The sequence below is a fragment of the Eutrigla gurnardus genome (genome assembly GCF_963514095.1).
Source record: "Eutrigla gurnardus genome assembly, chromosome: 21".
NCBI lineage: Eukaryota > Metazoa > Chordata > Actinopteri > Perciformes > Triglidae > Eutrigla > Eutrigla gurnardus.
This window is the reverse complement of record NC_139932.1, coordinates 4,675,358-4,695,881: the sequence shown is the minus strand read 5'-3', so window position 1 is coordinate 4,695,881 and position 20,524 is coordinate 4,675,358. Positions and strand designations below refer to the sequence as shown.

The 20,524-nt window shown below is 41.6% G+C and overlaps 2 protein-coding genes and 1 long non-coding RNA gene across 3 annotated transcripts in view; 2 read left to right on the top strand and 1 right to left on the bottom strand.

The window, feature by feature from the left end:
• LOC311031960 (uncharacterized protein C12orf56-like) overlaps window positions 1-20,524 on the top strand; it is a 93,828-nt gene that overhangs the window by 24,416 nt on the left and 48,888 nt on the right. The window lies entirely within an intron of this gene.
• The window catches only part of LOC311031959 (uncharacterized protein C12orf56-like), an 89,112-nt gene that overhangs the window by 63,281 nt on the left and 5,307 nt on the right, over window positions 1-20,524 (bottom strand). The window lies entirely within an intron of this gene.
• On the top strand, window positions 17,899-18,650 carry LOC311031901. The gene is made up of 3 exons (XR_014599117.1): window positions 17,899-18,000; window positions 18,097-18,288; window positions 18,394-18,650. It is a non-coding gene; the product is annotated as an uncharacterized lncRNA (long non-coding RNA).

Genomic DNA, 20,524 nt, shown 5'->3' with positions numbered 1-20,524 from the left:
ACGGCGCACACAGACGCAGTGAGCATCCGTCCCATTGGCTAACGGAGGGCCTGAATCCTGGAAGTATTCACCTTACTGTCAGTTTTTACGTTAACGGTGATTTTACAATGATATCTGCGACATTTCTCTACACAAAAACACCAGTGTACCCTTGTTAATTACACAAAAGTGACGGGTTAATTGTATGGGCATTATTGTTTTTGTTTTCCCCTTCGATTTTGAGAAACAAGGAGTTTTTCCCATTCCTAATCTGGGGTATAGTTGCTCTTTAAATTGGCAGTTCACATGTATGTATGTACACTACAAGTGTTTATCTCTGAAGTTTGGAGACTCTGTTTGTTACTCCAGCCATCAGATGAAGGGTGTACCAGTGTACCCTTGTTAATTACACAAAAGTGACGGGTTAATTGTATGCGCATTATTGTTTTGGTTTTCCCCTTCGATTTTGAGAAACAAGGAGTTTTTTCTCCGTTTTGGATAAATGAAGTCACTACATTACCCATGATCCTTAGCGGCCGTTGCTTGACAAAACAGTAGGCGAATTCGACTTGATGTAGCCGCCTGCAGCGCGCTACCTAACGTGATGTATTGTGGGTTGAAAGCGATGCATGATGGCTAGAATTGTGTCCGACTTAGCAGCCGACTGCAAAGACGTCACAGGGTCGCGACCATATCACGTGACCCAAAACATCGCGGGAACAAGTTTTTAAGAGGCGCTTCTTGCAGCGCTTGGCAGCGCGGTCTACGGTGGCTGCAACCGGCTTGTCCACACCTCCGCTACAGTGGAATGGTTCTCATTGGTTAAAAGTTCAATGACGTGTATTCAGGTCCGCACTCGGCGGCCACCTTGTGGTGAAATTATACTTTTTATTTTGGTCGCATTGATCTCATGGCTTGATCTTAAGTTCCGTGCATTGTGTTGTGAGTAGGCCTATTATATGTGAGGTCTGGTAAATACAAACATAGAATGATAATACAAATATACTGGAAAAAAAGAATGCCTTCCACATGTTGCCTTGCGTGTGTGTGTATGTATGTATGTATGTATGTGTGTATGTATATGTGTGTGTGTGTATTTATGTATATATGTATGTGTGTGTGTGTGTGTGTGTGTGTGTGTGTGTGTGTGTGTGTGTGTGTAATATATATATATATATATATATAACATATCCTCTTTGGTTTGCTGCTGTGTTCTATCACTTGAGCACCATAGTCACGTTGACTTTGTTGTCCGACTTGACGGCGTTTGGCTACAGTCTCTTTTAGAGCCCGCCCCCTCAGACACCTGCAGCTCTCGTCGGCGTGGTAAGTAAAGTCAAGTCAAGCCAAGACCATCCCGAACGAGCCTAGTTTTAAACTATATTTTTTCAAAATGAACTAGAATATGAATGTGAACTGATTAAAATTGATTAAACAGCGACACCTAGTACTGTTGCACACCACAGTCTATTTCCCACACCGGCTGAATCCTACAATATGAACTCCCAAAAAAAACATGTTAAGATTTTCTTACTGACGCCATATGACAGCAGACAATTGGCTTTTATAATATTTATTTCTGTATCGCAGTGTTATATTTAGTATTTTTATTAATACATATTTTATTCCAAAAACGTGCCATATAACGCGCTTGATTGACGTCATCGTGTGCGACGATCCCAAGATGCGCAGATGCCGTCTTCCATTTAAGCAGGTAAGAACATCGACTTTATGTTAGAGAAAATACTAAAATATAAGCCACTATAATGAATGAAAAATTATAAAATCATGTTGTTGTTGTTGTTGTTAGCACCTCTAGAAGTGCTGGGTAGTAATTTAATTAAAACTGCTGTGCATTTGAGGTTCACTTTTTTTCGGTGTAATTTTATTTGAAGGGAAACTGCATAAAATTGAAAAGACAGTTGCCATGAATATGAAATAGTTTTCAGAAATGTTGTCGCTCATGATGTAATTTTAATGTGGTTAGCGTGGTTAGTGATAAGGCCTTCTGCCGTGCGGTAACGTTACGTCACTATCGCAAGTCGGACGCCATTAGTCAAACTTTAGTTTTACACTATTTTACCTGAAAACATTAAACCATTATTTATATTTGTATCTTAAACATAAGGTTTGATAGAATTTAGCCAAAAACTACCCGCCTCTATGCTTGAGGGTTCCAGTGGAAACTTAAGTTACATTAGCTCACAAGTGTTGGTTAGTTGCCAAATAGTAATGTTGTAAGTAAATAAATAAAAACACTGGTGTGAAATTTAGGTTGTTCAGTTTTGAGTTCCTCAATTATGTTCTCTTCTCTCAACAGGTCCTCTAAAAAACAACCCTTTTTGTTTTTCTAAAAACAAAATAACCCAAAGGCACTTTTAAGAGCCACGTCTGTCTTGTTAACCTGTCCTTGCTGTGTTTTACCTCTTAGCCTTTCTTTATCTGTCTGTTTCTCTCTCTGTGTCACTGTGCTTTCCTTTGTGTTTGTCTTATCTGTCCAACTCTCTGTTGCCAGTCTTTTTGTCTCTCTGTCTGTCTGTGTCTCTCTGCCCTTCATCATGAGTGATTCAGAGCTCGAGGATCTGCTCATGAGTGTGGATAACCTGGTTGTCTGATCAGTAAGAGCTCAGTGATGACCTTCAAATGGTTGATGCCTTTCTGCAGAAAGAGCAGGCAGCTGCCCAGGTGGCACCCGTGGCACCCATGCCAACGGTGAGGTGGAAGGAGAGAGACAGTGACGGTAACTTAATCCATGCAAGACCACGATCAAGCAGGAATCAGTCGAATGAGGGTCAGTATTGTTTTTGCATTCATGATATGTTAAAGATCCGATTTGGCATCACTGTCTGTCGGCTGTAGGGACATTGTCTTTAATTCATGTCAAAAGTTATGGCTCTGCACTTCGAACAAATATGGTAGCATAGTTACCTCTATATCAAGGCTTTACAATTTTCAATTGAAGTTTGTTATTATACAACACAAGATTGTGAAAATAAATGTCTATTTGTTCTATACAAACATGCATATGCAAACAAACTAATTAATTAATGATCACGTTGCAAAAATACGGAAGTACGAAAGATGACTTTAGGAGTCACCACTTTAAGTCTTAAAGTTATGTTAACTGATGTTGTGTATCATTTGTTTGATTTAATGGTATAAACGATTGTTGCTGTATTGTATTCTGGTACAGCTGGTTGCAATCAGAAGACTTGTACCCCTGTCGATGCTCCCAACATTCACTCTGAGGTGGCCTCTGCTCCAGAGACTGTTGGTATGTACCTAATTTGGTTTCTATTAGCCCAAAGCGTAATGTTCAGAAATTCTTACTTGTATCTGTATGGTGTATTTGATACAGTGTTAATATATAAACTCCATCTTTGTATTTTAATATGCATTTTTAATAATTATTATATTATAGTAGTTACACCTTTCACTGCCACTCCATACAGTGACACTTTAAAATAAAAAACGATTTGTGCTTTCGATGTTTTTGTACCATTTTAACAGAGGGTTTTCTGCGAGATCTCCAGCAATCCTTGAGCGATGCCACAGGAGATGAGGTGGAAGCACCAACGGCAAGAGCATCTCTTCTGGCTTCTACAAACTGGAGCACAAGAAAAAGTCTATTTTCAGAGAGCTGGAGGTCAGCAAGATCAAGTCTGGTTAATACCACAGTGGCACAAGAAGATGTAGAAATGCACATCTGCCAACAGTGCAGGAGCAATTGCGCTGTTGTCCGTTGTCGTGACTGTAGACCGTGCCCCTTCTTCTGTGCTGAATGTGATGTTGGAATGCACACCAGACACCCCCTCCACAACCGAGATGCCAGTGCTGCAGGATTCTTCCAGCCGTTGCCTCCAACAACATTTGTACTGGATAAGGCCCTTTGCTCCTGTGGTAAGTTCTGGTTTGCGAGTGTACAAAATATAGTTTCTTGCTTGACCTTTTGAGTACATCATGTTGAAAATTTTAGCTTCTTCAAGATCTCTTTAATACTTGTCAGCAGTGTGGTTAATTTCCATTAAGTCTTTTTTAATTTTCTTATGTTAAGTTCAGTGATTTTTTTTTATTGGATTCAGAATTCACCAAACATTTGATCTTGGCACTAAGAGTTCTCTTAAGGAGCACTAAAAGTTCTTAGTTCAGAGTAATTTCTTCAAACCTATTCCCAAAGCCTCTGAGACCAACTTTTCCTAAGGAGTGGGAGGGACTCCTAAGATAAGACTAGAGGGCGGGGTTGACCTTGTTCCTATGGATGACATCATGTTCATCCCTTCTATGCCCACAGTGATTGTCTGAGAGGGAATGAGTCCCTAATAGTTAATTTATGATAGAAACACTTCACTGGGGAAGTGAATGAACTGCAGCACTATGTGGGGTCTGGATAGGGCATTTATCGTCTGGAGTAAGATCCTCCTGACCGACAGCTGAGAGACGCCAAGAACTGCACAGCTGCATTTTTCCCGTGGTCAAACAGCGGAGAGTTGTACCAACTTTAATCTGTGGTGATATTGGGTGGTTTTTATTCGTTGGTGATGCGATGGCATCCCTGACCAACTCTACCACGTTCATAATGCCATCTCCATTAAGGCCATACCTTTTTAAAAGCTCACTATGATTTAATCTCTTCAAAATGTTGACTGCAGCAGCCATGTTAGGTCCTTCCTGATTTACTCTTAGTGACTATCCTCTCCTCTAGTCCTCTATAGGACTCCTAAGTTTTTATAGATTTAGGAGCTACTTTTAGCACTAAAATGCTTTGTGAATTACACTTATCTTAAAAAGTTAGGAGTCCTAAACTTAGGAGTGAAACGCCCCTCATTTTTAAGAGTTACTCCTAAATCAGCAAGTTAGGACTACTACTATTCTACTCTTAGCCTTGAGATATTTTGTTAATACGGCCCCTGAAATCTGTCGGTAAAAATGATTCTTAATTCCCCCTTTTTTTTTTCAGTGCGGTATGTACCTGTGGAGAATCCCTGACAGAATCTGTGGTTGTCCAGCCGAGTCATTGAGGCTCAAACCAGGAAAAGCTGTGGCTTTGGTAACAATGAATGGTAAGAACTCTTGTCCTGTTTGAACAGTTTATTTTTAATAATACCTAATACCTAGCCACATATGTTTGTGATAGCTTTGTATATGAAATCGTAATAAGACTATACAATAATGTCTATTGTTTATTGTTTATTTATTAGGATCCCCATTAGCCATCACTCTGTTGTGGGAGTAATGGCTATTCTTCCTGGGGTCCTTACACAAAATTAAATACATAATAAAAACATACATAGTAACAACTAGAATCCTCCTATGGTAGTTACAATGGAGAAAGAAAAATATATATATACAAAATTGAATTCAATAATTTACCACCAAGTGGACTACTCATTTCAATTGGAAGAAATTACTAAAAACAATTTAAAATTTTGCAAACACCGAACAATACCAAAGTTTACAAAACAAAAGCAAACAAAAAAATTAACCAACATAACAAACAAACAAACAAAAAAAACAAGAAGTCAGATTTTATACTATCAACTTTCTAACACCATCTTTTTTAGTTTGTTTTTAAAAGTACTTCTGCTTTCCAGTGATACTAGCTCCAATGGTAGCTTGTTCCACTCTGCAACAGCTCTGTACATAACTGTTCTTCTAAGTGTGTTGGTTCTCGGCAGAGGTAATGTGAATCTGTTTACTGCTTGTCTTGTCTCATGGTTATGTCTGTTTTTAGTTGGCATTAGCTGTAAATATAAGCAGTTAGGTTTACCAACTGTATATATATACTTTAAAAACAAAATGAGACGGCATGTCAGTCTGTCTCTTACCATTAGCCACGACAATCTGTCATGCATTTCTAAAACATTCTCCCTTATGGAGCACTGCAGTACAAGGCGAGCTGCTCTATTTTGAGTTAACTGAAGTTTTGACATATCTTTTTATGATGCACAAGACCAGACTGTCGGACAATAGTCCAGATGTGAGAGGACAAGAGACTGAGTAACAATTTTTAAAGATGACTCATCTAAGAGACTGGTACTTTTTTTAATAATGGAGATACACCTACTCATCCTTGTGACTATGTTGCCAATATGAGATGTCCATGACAATGTTTCATCTATCGTAACCCCGAGCAGTTTAGCCTCCCTGACCTGTTCAATCTCAGTATCATTCAGGGAGAGAGATAGTTTGTGATCCTATATATATATATATATTATATATATTATATATATATATATATTATATATAATATATATATAATATATATATATATATATATATATATATATATATATTATAGGTATATATTATAGGTATATATATTATAGGTATATATATATATATATATATATATATATATTATAGGTATATATGTCATATATACCTATAATGCAGAACTTGCGTGCCAAGTAGAGCAGCTTCTACATTTCTTCCTCTTTCTCTGTTATGAAATTCAGTGGGTTTGAAGAAGAAGAAGGTAACTCACGATGATCAAGGCAACATACTTGTCTAGACTAGAGTGAATCTTGATCAAGACCAGATTATAATCATGGTGGTCATAGTGTATAGTGCTGATCTGACTGTGCGGTGGCCAGACAACACAGTCTGACACCCAGCACGTCAAAAACCGACGCTTGGTCAGGGGCCTTTGGCGTTAGTTACTGACTAAAAGGGTCTCCTTCAACGTACAAACCCGACGCCTTTCAACTCATTCCAATGTAATCCCATCCGCGGCGATATTTGAAGCTCAGAGCGAGTGCCCGAGCCGTCCATTCATTCAGTATTAACCCGACCACGGCGCACACAGACGCAGTGAGCATCCGTCCCATTGGCTAACGGAGGGCCTGAATCCTGGAAGTATTCACCTTACTGTCAGTTTTTACGTTAACGGTGATTTTACAATGATATCTGCGACATTTCTCTACACAAAAACACCAGTGTACCCTTGTTAATTACACAAAAGTGACGGGTTAATTGTATGGGCATTATTGTTTTTGTTTTCCCCTTCGATTTTGAGAAACAAGGAGTTTTTCCCATTCCTAATCTGGGGTATAGTTGCTCTTTAAATTGGCAGTTCACATGTATGTATGTACACTACAAGTGTTTATCTCTGAAGTTTGGAGACTCTGTTTGTTACTCCAGCCATCAGATGAAGGGTGATAAATACAATATTTGCCGTTACCGTGCTTTTGAATCCCACTAAAACTCTTCCTCCTGGTTTCCAAAGCAGCGGCTGGTCTGGCTCCACAGAACATCTCAGACATGAGTGTGAATTGAGTTTTTGTGTCCCATGCAACGAGAAGTAGGGTTGCATCGTTTGGATTTTACCGATTCCGATCCCGATCCCGATCCTCTGTTTCGGTTCCTGTTCTAAACGATTCTCGATTCTGATTCTTTGAGGTGCAGGTCAACAGGTCCAGTGTTGCCACAGTTACTTTGAAAAAGTAATCTGACTACTGACTACTCCTTTAAAAAGTAACTTAGTTAAGTTACTGACTACTTGATTTTAAAAGTAACTAGGTTAGATTACAAGTTACTTTATTAGTTACATTCAACAGCTGCCGACTACCGATTTTTGCCAATACTCACTTTATTGATGTGCTTTTTTAACAGTAACATCAACAATGTATCCACTGACATTTTAAGTTGCACTTGAAAACTATGTCCTGATAGAAAATACATGTTTTTATATTTAAAAAAAAATAAAGACAGTCTTTCTTGACTTCACTTAACTTAAATAATTGTTTGCATATTGTAATGGCAGTAACATCATGAATGAACATTTTATGAATATTGAACCAGCATTAGAGCAGCAAGGATTGGTTTTATGAAACAAATGAGCACAGTCCTCAAGTATGAGCGGCGTGATGATGAAGGGAGGGGGCGGGGCCAGCAAGCAGCGAGACATTTCTCCACTAAACACTCAAGAGAGACTCCGCTCGCATTTCAGCACAGACTGAGTTAGCAGGAGCTCCGTGAAATTCAGAACTCGTCTTGTTTATTCACACGCTGCGCCTTTTCACCGTCACCGGGCGGGACCGGCTCTTTTAATGTGGTTGTGCCATGCTGTGACTCTAAATGTTTTTTCCAGTTTGACGTTGTATTCTTGAAAGTAGACAACACTATGTTGTTAACACAGAGTGTACAACGAACCTTTATGTTGCCATCTTTTGCTGAGATGAAGTCGAAATAATGCTTGTATTTCCAGCTGGAAAATGCGTATCTCTCCCCTCCATTGTTTACGTTTCTGCCGGTATAGCGACAACACGCGACCGTCCGTGAAGGTGTCGGCTAACATACGTCACCCCCCTGAGACGCACGAAGAAAGCAAATCTTTTTTTTTTACTGACAAAAATACTAACGCGCCGTGTATTTGGATAAGTAACTTTAATCTGACTACTGGTTTGGCTAGTAGCGCGTTAGACTACTCGTTACTGAAAAAAGTAGTCCGACTACAGTAACGCGTTACTAAGTAGCGCGTAGTTTTCCACATATGTTGCACTGTGCTAATCCATCTTTGTTCAAATTAAAATGAAGCCAGACTTTCCAGCGGCGTCTTCTTCTGCCATCCATGTTGAGTGAGTGACGTTCTTCGTTCTATCGCGGAGTCTCCGCACGCCGGGCGGAGTAATACAAACAAACTAGTGCGGACGTTTAAGAACCGAAAAAAAAGGATCGCAATTCCAACAGCTTCTTTCCGGTTCCGGAACCGGTTCCTATTTGGAACCGGATCTCGATGCCCAACCCTACGCACCAGCTTTCCCTCTCTCAACACAAAGCACTCTTTCCCACACAAAGCAGCCCCAGAGATGTCCTCTTCACTCTATTGAAATAGGCACTCAATGAAGTGTCATCTCTGAGCCTGTCCAAAGTCAGTAATGTCAACCACATCAACATCTAGTGGCGGTAGGGGAAGGTGCTCCTGGACTGGAGTTCCTAAAACTTTTTCCCTCCTTTTAACTGAATTCGGTTTCTTATCTTTTCCCCCTCCGGAACCTTCAGAAAAGGGTAACTCCTGCAATAAATCAGCGTCAGTGGGGTTATCCTTAGCTTGGGCTCTGGTCAATACAAAACTCTTTGCTTGGGGTAAGTGACGTTGTAATAACTCAGCCAACACCGGCACGTCCTGACCTAACAAAACAGGATAGGGACAATTATCCATTATGCCAACATTGAGTACGTATGCCTGTCCTTCAATTTCTACTTGGACATCGGCTGTCTGGTGCTCATTCTCATCACCATGTATACAACGCACTTTGACACTACCCACTCCTGTTAACCCATCTGGACCCAGACATGCTCCTTGGATAAACGTCTGGCTACTGCCTGAATCTATTAGGGCTTTCCACACTTTCCCTCTGATTCTGACGGACACTAAAGCATCCATAGACCTAGGGGTTGCCTTAGAGGAACCATTACATGGGGTGTAACATAATCTGGCATCCCTAGTGGCTGCTAAAGGGCACTCAGGTTTATTATGGCCGGGCTGTCCACAGTTATGGCAGATTATTTTAGATTTAGGCTTAGATGGCTGATAAGGCTGGTTGGGCTTGCTATTGGGGCTACTAGATCTCCTGAACTCACGACCACCACCCACAGACTTACCAGAAGGCTTTCTGTCAAAGTCCCGCTGAGCGCCTTGGGTGCGTCGGTTGGATGCCTCTTGATTCCCGAGCTGGTAGCCTTTCCTGTGACGTCGGGCAGCGATGAAGGCCTCCGCCAGGTCAGCTGCTTGCTTGGATGACTGTGGATTATGTTCCTTAATCCACACCCTCAGCTCCGGGTTCAGCATACGGAGAAACTGCTCCAGAACAATAGTATCTCCTAGCTGCTCTTTAGTCTTCTCCGAGGGGCATATCCACTTTTGGTAGAGGTCAGCAAGCCTTGATTGAAGCTCCTTCGCCGTTTCATCTCCCAGGACAGTCATGGAACGGAATCTGTGGCGATAGGCCTCTGGGTCAAGTTCATATTTTGTCAATATCGCTTGCTTTACTTTGAAATAGTCTCTGGCATCTAGGATGTCCATTGCCACATAGGCGGCACGGGCCTTCCCTGACAGCAGGGGGACGAGATACAGGGCCAAACTGTCCATTGGCCACTCATTTGCGAAAGCAATCCTCTCGAACGTGGTCAAGTAATGTTCGACGTCCTCATCTTCCTTGTATGGGGTCATCTTGGGTGGACTCCATCTGAACGGTGCTGGTGGTAGGTAGGGCCCTAGAGCGTCTGAGCGAGGGCTAGACGAATGTGACACGTTGTCCGGTCTGGGTACGTTGCTAGCGGGAAGTGATGCCGTCTACCGTGTGTCAGGATGAGGGTTTGGCAATGGAGCGAAGCCTGGCGAGTGGCGTGCGTCTTCATCCTCCTCTGGGGACTGACGATCGAGGCTTTGAGTGCTCACCAGCGACTGCAGTTGACAGAACTGGTTATGCAGTGCCTTCCATCTCTGGTTTTGCTGCTGTGCCTCCCGCTCCCATCGCTCCTCGCTAGTTTGCTGGGACTGGATGAAAGGTCTTACTGCAGACTCAAGCCTGTATATGCGGTCATCTGGGGGCGCTGACTGCGGCCTGGGCTGGGCGGTGTCGTCTGGGGCTGAAGCGGCTTCCGACGTTGTACCTCCGGTGGCTCCTCTCCGTGCCGCAGCAGTGGCTTGATGCGTCTGTAGTGACATTGTTGCTCTTGAGTGCCTGACCCTTATGGACCACTGGATCCCACCACTGCCACCAAATGTTAAAAGGTGGTGTGTCGACGGTCTCGAGGGTTGGCACAAAAATCAGCAGTGAGGCAAAAGTTATGTTTATGCTGCAATTTATTGTTCACCACCAGGTGTATTAGGACATCCATACAAAAAATTATGCAAAAATGGGGGGAAAAAAGGAAAAAAGAAAATGACAAGAAAAAAATACTTTTTATACAAAGACTAGAGCTATGATAAGCTAAACCAAAGCACTTCTATCACTTCAGCTTTAAGTGACAAAACACCTCACTTATCTGAGGGTGCAGGAAAGCACAGCTTTGCTTCCTCCATCAAGAGAGCCACCTTCACCACTAAAACACATCCCTTTTATAAGGTAGACGGAACATTTCCAATTGGTTCATACCATTATACTCATTTCAGACAGGGGTGTTTACGTTTTATCAAACCAATATGCATTAAACAGAGTTAAAAAGGTACCTACAATAAATATCACTAGATCAGGCCTTACAGTTAATATACATGCGTGGACACATGCCACTACATTCACAGGTCCTATTTAAATACCGATAATTGATTTAGCGCAGATGCGCGTGCTTCATTCATGAACGCGCCCGAACCATAAAACCGTCCCAGCACGGGCGCCCGCTTCCTAACGCAGCAGGAAGAGAACGACTCATACAGCGGTAAGGCAGCGTTGTACTTTTAACACAATGAATAAACAAAGGTAGTACAACAATCACATATTTTCTTACGCAGACGCGTGCCGACGGGGACACGAGCCGCGGCGTCACAAATTCCATAAATGTATCAAAAAAAAAACAAGCATTTACATTTTCCCCTGGAGCCAAGGTGTTGCAGCTTCCATACCTTGCCATACCCAATTGACGCCCTGGCTGTCACACCATGGTCCTGATGAAATACACATTTTAAAAAGGTCAACACTTGTTGACCTGATAATACAAGCACTTATAAAAATGTGTTGACCTGATAATACAAGCATTTATAAAAACTCAGCCAAACGTTTTCATACTCTTGCGTGAAACTCACGTCACGGCATCAGCTGGGTAAACACGGAAGTGGCGTCTACGCTGCGGTAGCATAGCAGCCGAGGATAGAAGCTATCAGGCAAGTGTTCTTTTAAATAAACTCCTGGTGTACTTACAAACTTTCAAATGCCTCGTTTTGTGAGTACAGACCCTATGTGTACTACTACAGAAGTTTGGTAACATTCCATGCATTATTAGTGGGGTAATTTATAGGGGTGTAACGATACATCGATCTACATCGATATATCGATACATTGGCGAACGATCCAAATGCATCGATGCAACGCTCAAACATCGATGCATATCGCTGTATTATACGCTTTTATTTTGACAATCTCCTTGCGCGGGTGTTTGTGACACTATTTCCGGCCAAGCGCGCCAAGCCGCTCATGTGCGTTACTGCGTCAACCTGTTAAACGAGGCAATCATGAGCGCGAAGAGGACATGTTTGATTGGGAGGGTTTCTAGTTTGGCTTCTAGCAGCAGCAGCACGGCTAATCCTACTAACAGCCAAGATGATGCCGAGGCTATTGTATCCCCTCTCGGATACAAGTCAGCGGTGTGGAAATATTTCGGATTTCTGAAAAAAGACGGGTCAACGGACAAAACGCATGCTATATGCAAAAAAGTGCCAATCCGCCATTAAATATTCGGGAAATACAACTAACCTGTCCGGGCACCTCAAAAAGAAACACGGCATTGACCCCCATGAAGCACGCGGCAACGTCGTCGATGTGTCCCACGGCAGCTCAGCCACACCAGCCCTGAGCAGTTTTTTCCCACAAAAACTGAACCACAACTCCAAAAGAGCGATGAGTATCACAGCTGCCATTTCAAATTTCATTTGCAAAGACATGAGGCCGTACTGTGTTGTCGAGAACGCCGGCTTTCGTGAGCTACTTCATACTCTGGAGCCAAAATATACAATCCCATCCAGACAGTTTTTCAGTGAAACTTGCATACCGAAGCTATACAATGAAGCTAAAGACAACGTTAAACGTGAATTGATGAAAGCAAAACGAGTAGCTCTGACTACAGATGGCTGGACGTCCTGTACAACAGAAGCGTACGTAACCGTGACCAGCCACCATATTGACGCTGACTGGCAGATGAAGAATTTTGTTCTTCAGACTCGTGTTGTGAACGACTCGCACACGGGTGCAAATCTTGCGGCAGTTTTGAGAGAGGCATGTGAAGAGTGGAATATTTGCGACAAAAATCCCGCACTTGTCACAGATAATGCCAGCAATATGACGGTAGCCGGAGCAGAGGCAAAAATGACACCTCACATCAAGTGCTTCGGGCATACAATTAATTTGGCCACACAGAGAGGCCTGAAATGTGCGGGTGCATCTCGTCTTTTGGGCAGAGTGAGACGAATCGTCACGTTTTTTCACCGGAGCACGGTAGCAACGGCAGTTTTAAAAGAGAAGCAAAAGTTGCTTGGAATCCCCGTACACAAGCTTAAACAAGACGTGAGCACACGCTGGAATAGCTCATTTGATATGCTCGAGCGATTTTTGGAGCAGCAGGCTGCCGTTTGTGCTTCACTCCTGGACAGGAAAATAAGGAAAGGTGTGAATGACATTCACACACTCAGTGAAAGTGACATCACTGCTGCAGAAGACATGGTAAAGCTCCTCGGACAAGTCAGAACCGCCACCACAATAATGTGTGAAGAGAAACAACCCACTTTGTCGGTCATTGCTCCACTCAGAGCAAAGTTGCTGGTGCATTACCTTATCACAGAAGAAGACTCTGCTTTAGTAGGCGAGATGAAGGAAACTATGTCCAGAGAGCTATCGCAGCGCTACCAGGATGTGCAGCAGGTCCTCCACATTGCATCTGCTTTGGATGCAAGATTCAAGACTCTGCCCTTTCTAAGTGAGGAGGAGAAAGAAGCGGCCTTCCAGAGCATCACATATGAGGCTTCAGAGCTGTGGGACCAGAAAGTAAGCTAATATTTTTTGTCTATTATAGTTATGTTTTGATGATACACTTAAATATATTCATAAATCTTACCTTTTCTTATTGTTAAAATGCTTTCCATTTAATTGTGTGTGTGTGTGATCATGATCATCCACAGGATGACACTTTGACAAAGGTCGAGGAGAACATACCTCCTCCCTCATCTGCTGACCAAACTGATGATGAGCCTGACTTGGAGCCAACCCTTGAGACATCCCAGGCTCAAGAACAAGGTGTGTGTGTTTTTCCTGCTTGTGGAAAGTGTTATTGACTTAGTGAATGAATGAGTTTATCTAAGTGTTTGGAGTGCATTAAAAATGGATTTCTTCTGAATTAATTGAGTCTTCTGTTCTGTGTCATTTTAGAATATTTTCCAGCTCCCAAAAAGTCAAACGCATTTCAGGACGTCTTTGGCGATGCGTTCGGCACTGCTGACCCAAGGCAGAAGACCTCCAGAGACCTAGTCCATGCAGAAGTTGCAAAGTATAAAGACACTGACCCTTTGCCCCTGGAAGGTAATGTGTTGGAGTGGTGGAAAACACATCAGACTGAGTTTCCCCTCCTGGCAAACCTTGCCAAAACCTACCTGTGCATTCCTGGTACTAGTGTACCTTCAGAACGTGTTTTCAGCACTGCTGGAGACATTGTCCGCTCTGAACGCAGTGTTTTGTCTGCAGAGCATGTTGACCAGTTGGTTTTTTTAAAGAAAAACCTCCCAAAGGACACTGGAGGACATATTTGATTATTATATTATTGATTGTTATGGTGAAATGGTTTACAATACATTTGTTCTGAAAGAAATTCAATTGTTCTGAAACCTATTACAGGCTCTTAAGTTAAGTTTGTTTTATTTTTTGAAGAAAAACCTCCCAAAGCTCCCAAATGTATGGTTTTTGTTTAACATCTGGAAGAGCAAAGCAATAAAATGTTTAAATTATAATTACGTTTTTGTGATTTTTTGATGTGAATGAAACAGGTTGTGTTAAATGGGCATATGATATCGTCTCATATCGATCGCAGGCCACTGAATCGAATCGAATCGAAATCGTATCGCGGCAGACTTTTGATATTGGCAAATATCGTATCGTTGTCCAATGAATCGATTTAATATCGTATCGTGATGAAACCAGAGATTTACACCCCTAGTAATTTACGAGATATACCCCCTGTACCATAGCGCTAGTACTAAGCCATTCGGCTGATAGCGGCTATCTTGACCAATGCTGACCATCGCTAAAAATGCTTCCGAGGGGGTATTTGGCTGGATGTCATGGTGGAAATGACCTCGAGTGCATTTTACTCCGAACCATCACTTTAAGTGTTGCTTTAAAAAAAATATGTATTACAGATGAGCTGCTTTGAAGAGAGCGATACCACACTGGATATCATGTTTGAAAACAAATTCACTTTTCATATTACTAGTGCAGGGAATCCCTAATGAGTGATTTGATTTGGATTCATTTAGAAAGATTACAGATTCAATACCAATTTTTCTTGGTTATGAAAGAGATTTTTACAGAACTAATGCTCTAACCTGATGCGTTATTGAAACTATTAATGTGTCACATGATGAGAGGTCACATGATCAGAGGTCACATGATCAGAGGTGATGGTCAGAAACCAATCTGTTGCTCTGGATGTCCAATTAAAGTAAAGTTTCACTCTGGGGGCAGTCCAATAGTCAAAAAATAAGGTCCTAACTCCTATTCCTAACTCCTATTCCTAACTCCTATTCCTTGACCTCTGGAGGAAACGTCAAAGGGTCAAGGAAAGGCGATAGGAGAACTCAAAGGGATTTAGGAAAAGACGGCCGCGGTGCTTTCACTAAGCTACGTCATTATAATGCTGCTGATGATTGACAGCTGATGATCGGCGCCGGCGATTGACGTGCGTCTGCGCTGGAGAAACTACAATAATGGACTACAAAAAAGGCGTCGTCCACTTCTCCACGTGTTGGTTTTATAAACAGCTGGTTCAATGACCGGCTTCAGGTCCAGCAGCTCCTCCTTCCTGTTTGACCGTTTGCTGTATTTACATTTCATTTGTGGTTTTAGTTTCGTTTAGGTCAAACATTTGTAACATGATTGAGATAAATAAAAATACCATTAAATTATTATCACTGTCCACACACGTTAGGTCAATAGCTTCTACGAGTGGTGCTTAGCTAAAGCCTTTATGCTGACGAGAGATTCTTACGTGCTTCGAGTTTGCACTTACTTGGTTGTTGATTTGCTTGTCGTCTGTCCGGTTGGTTATGGGTGGATTGTGTGCGAGTGTGTGCATGTGTTGGCTCGCAGCTCTAACATGCACCAATTGAATTAAACTAAAAAGTACAAATAAACAAAACATACGCTATTATCACAATCTGTTGTGATATCTAAAATGTAGCGTTCTAAGTGTCACTTAGTGTTGGTATTAGTGATGTAAATTCCGAAACGGGCGCGTCGGCGCGTCTCTGAAGTCCCGGATCGAAACGTTTCGAAACGATGTGCCGAACAGCGGTTCTGAAACGCCCATGTCACGTGACTGTAGTTCAGTGATTGAAGGAACGCCTCTATGGTTTGAAACGGCTATCGCCGAGTTTCGACAGGTGTCATGGTTTGCAGTGCTATTAGTACATTGGTTCAATTAACAATCTCAAAAGCTTAAAAACCATGCAGAAACACAAGTTCTTTGAGGGTTTTCGTGGTAAAAGTTTGAGACATAGTTTGACAGATAGTTTGAGAGAGAGAATTAGAGATTTTGTGAGAGTGACTTAGTGAGTATATATTGTTAGATATTATTATTATTATTAGATATTGTTATTAGTAATATAGCCTTAGGTACTAGGATTAGTATTATTATATATTAGTAATATAGCCTATTGTTAGATATTAGTATTATTAGATATTATACTTTATTGTTAGATAAGATTAGAGGCTTAGGTATGGAAGTCCCACCCAAGAGAACACGATCTGTGGTGTGGGAGCATTTCACACTGGAAACCCCAAATAAGGTGATGTGTATGATTTGTAATAGGCAGCTTGCCTATTGCAATAATACATCCTCAATGATGCGCCACCTGAGATGCACTCATCCTGCAGTTCTAACCCCAGAGGGTCACAATGATCTCCCCGGGCCTGCTGCTGCTGCTGCTGCCACTGATGCCAGACCGTTGAGTAGAGGTATGCTTTAATACTTGTTTTCCATTTTTAAATTGTAGTGGGATTTCCTGAGACTATGGAAACCTGGTCGTTCTCCTACTTATTCACTGTGACAATGTTACTGTATCCAAATTCACCTTGCAATGCTGATCACATTTTGAGATCAGTCTAATAGTCTGAAGTTTTTTATTTTTTTTGTGCTCTTTTAGACAGGCAGAGGGATATGGATGGTGCTTTGGTGGATATGGTTGTAAAGGATCTCCAGCCATTCACCATGTGGAGGACCAAGGCTTCTGGGCTTTTGTGCATAAGCTTGAGCCCAACTATGTACTCCCATCTCGGAAGGCGCTGACTGACATGGTCACTGAAAAGTACACCAGCACGAAGGAGAAGGTCAAGGCTGAGGTGCAGAAGGCTGTGTCTGTGAGTCTCACTGCTGATATGTGGACTTCCATCAACACCGAGAGCTATCTTGGAATAACCTGCCATTACATCACACCCCAAGATGAGATGGCTACGTATGTACTTGGTGTTGCCCGGTTTCATGACACACACACGGCACAGCACAGTATGCAGGCCAATCATGAGCTCCTGGAAGAGTGGGGTTTAACCTCCAAGGTACACTGCATGGTGACTGACAACGCAGCAAACATGGTCCTGAGTGTGAACTTCCAACACTTCTATCATTTGCCATGTTTTGCCCACACTCTGAACTTGATTGTGAAGAAGGCAGTGGAAGAAACACCACTGAATGAGATCCGCCTGAAGGCCAAAAAAATTGTTGCCATTTTCCGCTCCAGTTGCAAGGCCAGGGAGAAGCTAACCGAGATGCAGACACGTATGGGCAGGCCTGCCCTTAAACTCATTCAAGATGTTGAAACAAGATGGAATAGTACATATGACATGCTACAACGTTTATATGACGAAAGAGAGACCGTGGCTGCTTCCCTGTCCTGTCTGACTACAGACCAAGCACCTCTGAACAACTATGAATGTGAGGTCATTTCCGAGTGCTTGGATCTTCTTCGACCATTCAAATTGGCAACTGTGGAGCTGTCTGAGGAGGAAAGAGTCTCTGCATCAAAGCGTATTCCACTCTACCGAATGATCCAACATAAAGTCAACGACAAAATGAGGGGCTCAACACACAATCCGACTCTTGAAATGGGTAGGCTATGTTGCAATAACATCAATGCCAGATGTGACCATGCATATCATTATGTTAAATGTTATAATTAATGCTTGTGTTTGTTTGGTACATTAGGCACTCTGCTAAGAGATGGGATCCAAAGCAGATGTGGCACCTATGAAACGTCAACCTTGTTAACCTTTGCCACATTGCTGGACCCACGTTTTAAATCCATTGCATTTGGAAACCCACAGAAGGCCCATGAAGCAGAACAGAAACTTATTTGTGAGTGTGCTTCGTTGATACGTGCTGCTACATTAACACCTGGTGAGTACTGTTTTTATTTCTGTGTACTGCATGATGTAGCATAATGGAAAGAGTAATATGGAAGATATGTACTGTAAAGTAATTGCTGTTTTGCATTCAAAACAGACCCACAAGCTTCATCCTCAGGCTCACAAACATCACCTACACCATCGGCATCAACATCAGCAGCATCAACATCCCCATCAGCAGAGAGTTTGTGGGATCTGTTTGACAGTCGAGTGAACCAAACTCATATTGTGCAAAGTGCAACTTCGGATGCAACTGTGGAAGTGAAAAATTATTTAAGAGATCCTTTTATTCCAAGACGGGCAGATCCTTTGAAATACTGGCAAGAGCGACGTGCTGTCTTCCCTAATTTGTACCAGCTGACTAAGACATTTTTAAGTGTCCCTGCAACAAGTGTACCTGTGAAAGGACTTTTTCTAAAGCAGGTGTTATCGAAAAAAAGAAACAGACTCAGCTCAAAAAGAGCTGAACAAATATTATTTTTGAATAAAAATCTTTGATTATTGTATTGCATATAACAATGTGTCATTTATTTATTTTTAATTTTTAATAATGTTTCTTTAATTCAACCTGTATTCTACTTAAATTAAGGAAACCTAAGACCGGCTCATTTCATAGTGGCACATAATTAGGAGTTTTCTTTGGCCAGAGTAGTTCAGAGAAGTGGCCACTAGATGCCACTGTAGAGTTAGGTTTCATATTCGTTTCAAGGCTTCAACACAGACTGAAACATCGCTTCGAACTGTTTCGAAGCTTCCCTTTGCCCATCACTAGTTGGTATCGACATAAACGGAGAACAAGACGGAGCACGTAAGAATCTCTGGACAGCATAAAGGCTTTAGCTAAGAACCACTCGTAGAAGCTATTGACCTAACAAAGTAAAAACTGTGTGCTCTCTCAGCATTCACCTGTTGGTTTGCACACCTGCGTGTCATCAGAGACCTTGCTTAGAGCAATTGATAACAAAAATATGGTTGGTGTTGTATTTCTGGATTTCTCAGCTGCTTTTGATGTAATTGATCATCACTTACTACTAACAAAACTGTCCTGCTATGGCTTTGAGCAATCTGCACTTAATTGGTTTTATAGCTATCTATCAAACAGGACACAAACAGTATTTTTTAACGGCAGCTACTCAGAAACCAAAACCACGACATGTGGAGTACCTCAAGGGAGCTGCCTTGGTCCTTTATTATTCAGTATTTTCACAAATGATTTACCGTATGTATTAGAGAAAGCTAACACAGTTATGTATGCGGATGACGCAACCATATATACATCAGCATCTACTAATAATGTATTAGAAACTATTATGAATAAGGAACTAGAAAGTGTGGCTGAATGGGTTAAAGAAAACAAGCTGGTCCTGAACATATCTAAAACCAAGTGCATGATTGTAGGCTCAAATCATAATATTGATAGAAATCCTGTATTAAATATTAAAATCAAAGATATCACTATAGACCAGGTACATGAGACCAAATTGCTGGGAGTGACAGTGGACAACAAATTATCATGGAAAAAACACATTAATAATATGATTGCAAAGATGGGTAGAGGTATATCAATTCTAAGAAGACATGCAACTTTTATAAATATAAACATCTTGAAAACAGCAATCCAATCGATAATATTATCACATCTCGACTATTGCCCAGCAGTTTGGTCAAATGCCACTGGAGACATGTTAAATAAACTACAATGTATACAGAATAGAGCTGCCCGCACAATACTGAAGTGTGACTACAGGACAAGGATCATTTCTATGCACAAGAAACTTAACTGGTTACTGGTCAAAGACAGACTATTGTACTCACTGTTTGTGGTTATTAGGGCCCGAGCGCCGACAACGTCGGGCAGCGAAGCCCTATTGAAACTGTAGTGTTTCTTATTATTATAATTCTTTTTTTTCTACGAGTTGTGTCGCTGTTTTGGAGGCCTTATCATATTCAGAAGTTGAAAAAAATTTCTGAGCTCATGGGGACTGGTGAAAAATTAGAGATTTTAAAGGTTTTATACTTGTCCACAAAAAACTGTCTCTCTAGCGCCACCTAACGCGTTTTAGACCAAATGTCACACCGTAACTCCAATTGACACAAAATTTTGCACACATGTGCAGGCAAGTGTGCTCTACAAAATTGCCATCGGGACTACTAAAGTCCGCCTACCAAAATTGTCCGCCATTTTGAATTTTCTGAAAAATATGTTTTTGCTAAGTTCTCCTGAACCG